The sequence below is a fragment of the Peromyscus eremicus genome, chromosome 6 (assembly GCF_949786415.1).
Source record: "Peromyscus eremicus chromosome 6, PerEre_H2_v1, whole genome shotgun sequence".
NCBI classification, from domain to species: Eukaryota; Metazoa; Chordata; class Mammalia; order Rodentia; family Cricetidae; genus Peromyscus; species Peromyscus eremicus.
Genome location: NC_081421.1, coordinates 43,309,569 through 43,314,483, shown reverse-complemented (window position 1 = coordinate 43,314,483; position 4,915 = coordinate 43,309,569). Strand labels below are relative to the sequence as shown.

Below are 4,915 nucleotides of genomic sequence, written 5' to 3'. Positions count from 1 at the left end.
TAAACAGTACTTTGTCTGAATGCTGATGGGTGGCTAATGCTGCTGGCTCACTTTGTTTAAAGTTGAACTTAAAACAAAATAAAATAAAATCCAAAAAACTCATTCCCCTCTTGGGACCTCATTAGTGGGGACCTTGCATGCTAAAAAAGCCATCTCCAAGCACCATGTGAACTTCATTGAAAAAATCTCAATTTACCTGTCACATTTGAATTTATCATCAGGCACCTCAGAAATGTGCCAATTTGTAGTTGTTGGAAATTAGCATGGTTTGGTATTTTTCTGAACTTGGCTTTCAAATCAGTTTTCAAAATGTTCAGGCAGTTATTAGTGTGATAGCAACAGAAAATGACTGTTTTCTCTTGCTTTCTATTATCCACGTCTAGAAAACAAGACACGAAGACTTCAAACCTTCAATCCAGTCTTCTGTCACTGAGAATGCATAATCTCTCTTTCCATTATTTTTTCTGACGTACAAATTCATTGGTCACTATATTGAACAATACTGGATAACAGAAGCGTTTTTCAAAGAAAGACCCTCAAGTGCCACTTCAATGCATTCCAATACCCTCCATGTAGAGTAAATTCAAGGGCACTTTGTTGTTATTCTTATTATTAAACCTAGCTGATCTTTAAAATGTAGTCATGGTGAAGCCAATTGCAAATCACCCTGAGTCTATTAATACGAAGTTTGTGTGAATACTACACTGTATAATCTGCAAACATGGTTACCAGTCCATTCAGGAGGTTCACCGGGAATTTCTAAATGGCTCAGTTTTGAAGTGTGAAGTTCAGGCATATAAATTGCCTTTATGGGAAAAAAAATTCGATGGTAGTGATTAATTCAATATAGGGAACCTGCTATTAAAAGTAAAACATTCAATGATTCTCAAAGTCCAGTGAACAGTTATATTTGTGTGTACAAATGGAAAAGCATCTCAATTTTTTTCATTGAAATCTATAATTTTCTAAATATTATTCCCATAAAGCAGATATCATGGTGCAAGTAATAACAAGCTTACCTGGAAGGGGAAAGCACTTTTATTTTTCTAATTAATTTCATAATCAAGATTGATATCTTCCCCTACGGTGTCTGGCTCCTTTTATTTTGCTTCTGATATCTATGGTTTCAAATGTGCAGCAGCTTTAGCTAGCAGGGGATAGTATCACTGGCATTTCAAATAAGATTTTCCCTCTTCTCTGCCCTAAACCCCAGAGCATTTTCTTTTTCTACATCTTTCAAAAGGAAATGTATGGGTAATTCGAATACAGCCTTCAGTTTGGGAGTCTCATCTCTGTTCCCAGAAGATGGCTGCAGAGAATGGAGGTCCTCCAGATCATTTTTCTGGGTGCTCATACTTCTGCCACTCAAATTTTTAATTATAAAGTGACATCTAATAAAGCAGAATGTCAGAGAGCTGCCGCAACTACACTTGCCTTGCAGTTCCACTGTGGACCTGCTCTATCAAAAAACTTGCCCTGCCGATCATTTTTAATTAAATAAACGGCAAGCCCTCCCAGACCAAGAATTACAATGAAAATCGGCTTTTCAGTGGAGCAGCTGTGTAAACGGGATCTAAAATTAGTCACTTCCAAGCTGTGTTTTACAGCTTCCATGTGTCTTCCACAGCCCATGTCACAATGAGAAAATGAATTTTTTTCAAGAACATCCCAGTCACTTGGGGTCCAATCCATTTTAATGGTGTCATAGCTAACTCAGATCTCTCAGTCCCAAGTAGCTGGGCCCAGGGACGCATGATCAAAAGGCGCCATATGAGCAGAGTGTTTGCTTTAATTTAGATGGTGTTGACAGAGCGATGGGTACTGTAATAAAAACCGCCTGGCCTCTTGCCCAGGGGTTGTAAAGTCTAAACAAGGCAAACAAGAATATAATGAACAACTTGGGCTGACAGGCAGTGGAGCTGTAGATTCCAGACTTCCAAGGGAAGTTTCTGAGGATGGTGAGAAGGGATATCTAGAGTTACTTCTCATGCTTCACTTTGTAGGGGCCTCAGTACCACATCCGATCTCCTCGTCACACTCCCACAAATCCCGGAAATGGGATTTACTTCTCTTCTAACCTGTGTTGCAACGTTGATGTCCCGGAGGATTAGAGACACGGAGAAGTGAGAGACAGTGAGGAGCAGACAGGTGGAACAGGGCTAGCAGACAGAAGAAAAAAAGGAGGGGACCGGTTTGATACTGCCCGGATAACATGAACGAGCTTTTAATTTGCATCTCTGAGAGCACAGAAATCCATGTAGGCCCACAGGTAAGTGGTCGTTCTGCAGCGAGCACTTGCTTTTTTATTCTTTTGTAAGTGATAATCTGACACTGATCGTGTATGTAGCCTCAGGAAATCTCTAGAGTTTCAACACATATGAAGAGAAAGCTGTCGGTTGTCAAAAGTAGGGAAGGAGCCAAGTTGAAACCCATGGTTTCTCTATCCTAAAAATAATTTACTTGAGATCTAATGTGTTCATAACACCACAATCTTCATGTCATGGTGACACTGAGTCATTCGTATTAGCTTATCATTTAAGAAGCGAATGGCCAGCTAAAACTCCTAGCAGCAGTGGAGAGGGTACCTGAACTGGTCATCTCCTGTAGTCAGATTGGTGACTACCCTAATTGTCATCAGAGAACCTTCATCTAGTAACTGATAGAAGCAGGTGCAGAGATCCACAGCCAAGCACTGGGCCGAGTTCTGGGAGTCCTGTTAAAGAGAGGAAGGGAGGATTGTATGAGCCAGGGGGCCAGAGTCAACCTGCCGAAACAACTAACCTGGGCTCATAGGAGCTCACAGATTCCGGACCAACGAAGCAACTAACCTGGGCTCATAGGAGCTCACAGATTCCGGACCAACGAAGCAACTAACCTGGGCTCATAGGAGCTCACAGATTCCGGACCAACGAAGCAACTAACCTGGGCTCATAGGAGCTCACAGATTCCGGACCAACAGCTAGGGAGCCTGCATGGGAATGACCTAGACCTCTACATATGTGTGACAGCTGTGCAGCTTGGTCTATTTGTGGGACTCCTAGCAGTGGGATCAGGGCATATCCCTAACACTTGAGCTGGCTTTGGGGAACCTAATCCTCATACTGGGTTGCCTTGTCCAGCCTTAGTTCAAAGGAAGGAGCTCAGTTCTACCTCAACTTGACAGGCCATGCTTTGTTGACACCCATGGGAGGCCTGCCCCTTCTGAACAGAAACTGAGGAGTAGTAGATGGGGAGGGAGGGCAGAGAGGAGGAGGAGAGAGGGAACAGGAGAAGAGGAGGGAGGGGAAACCAGTAGGGATGTAAAATAAATGAAAAAAGTTAATTAGTAAAAAGAAAAACAATTGAATTTTTTTAATTAAAAAAAGCAGGTGACATCAGAAGCAACTATTATTAGTATCCCCTTTTACATTTAAAGGTGTCTCCGTTTTTTTGTTGGGTTTTTTTTTTTTTTGACTTTTGAAATTCAGTTAACTTTATTTAAATTGAAAACATTTCTTGAAACTGCATTTAGTGCCAAAATCCTTTATAAAAGTCACCAGTATTTCTAAAGCAGAAATATTTATGTTAAAAGAACGTTTTTACTTTGGAGTTTATTCTTTAGACAAATGGTGGAGAATAGAGAAGAGAAAGTAGGTTATTTACAAAAGATATCTACATATGTACTCAGGAACAAAGTCGGTGACAGAAGAGACTTCAGAACACGCTGGCATCTCAGAAGATGTTCTCAAAGACGTCGCTTTCTCAGATTCTAGCAATGCTTAACTAAGATCCCTCTTCATCTTCAATCTTGGGAGCCAAATAAAGTGTCCCATGTCAGAAATTTTATATTCTACAACAAGGGGTACATCTGCAGACATACTGAATGTTTCTGTAGAAGACAGTGGAGTGGCCTTTGTGAAAAAGTTCAGGGACCTCAGTGCAAAAGTTAGCTGAACTGGCTCATTCATCTCCATGGCTACAGCTTCCTCCTCTTTGTCAACATTACTTGTTTGTGACAACTTAATGTTTCCATTTCCAAGCTCTCCACTTGCAGAAAACTTCACCCTGTCCTTTGCACAAGATACTACAACAGCATCTCCAATATGGCTAAGGTCTCGGCATATGTGTGCAAATTCACCAGAAGGCATCTTTTCTGCACAGCTGTACTCCTGTTCAGGGATTCCAAGTTGTTCAACATCTAAGTCCATTAACTTCATTTCGTAGTCTGAAACTTTCTCTTGATTTGGTACTTCAAATACTAGCGCTAAGGTATCAGCATTATCTTTGGCTCTTAATGTAATGATGTCTTCGTTACCAGCACATTTTAGTATTTTGGACATGCTGGTGAGGTTCACGCCCATGGCCAGGTTGCGGTCGCAGCGGTACGTGTCGAAGCCTTTGGAACGCCGAGTGAGCTGCACCCAGGAGACTTGCGACGAGTCCATGCTCTGCAGGTTCACGCCGCCCGAGCTGACGTCCCAGCAGGCCTCATTGATGAGGTCTTTGAGAGCCTCCAATACCTTCTTCAGGATGGAGCCCTGGACCAGACGAGCCTCTAACATCGCGGCGGAGTCGCGACGACTAGATGCTGGAGACTGTGACAGGAGCGAGGTCTAGCCACTAAGGTCCCTCGGTTCGCGATGCCGAAGTCGCAGCGAGGACCTAGAGGGAAGGACTACCAGCTCGCTGCGCCCGCAACCGTTTAATGGTGTCTCGGTTTTAATGATAAATTAAATGGTCACTGTATAGACAGCAAATGTATTATAATACAAACTCTGAGACAAAGTCTTGGTTTTAATACCAGTCACCATCACTTCCCAGTTATGTGAGAATCACTAGAGGAAAGTGATTCCACCTCAGTGATGGATAATTTATGTCAATTGAACCGGCTGTGGGATATCCACGTAACTGTAACTGGTCATTTATTCTGAGGGTG

The 4,915-nt window shown here is 42.3% G+C and overlaps 1 pseudogene; it reads right to left on the bottom strand.

Annotated features, from left to right (window-relative positions):
• Nucleotides 1–3,762: 3,762 nt before the first annotated feature.
• LOC131912428 (proliferating cell nuclear antigen-like) lies at nt 3,763–4,607 on the bottom strand (annotated as a pseudogene).
• Between the last annotated feature and the right edge of the window lie 308 nt (nt 4,608–4,915).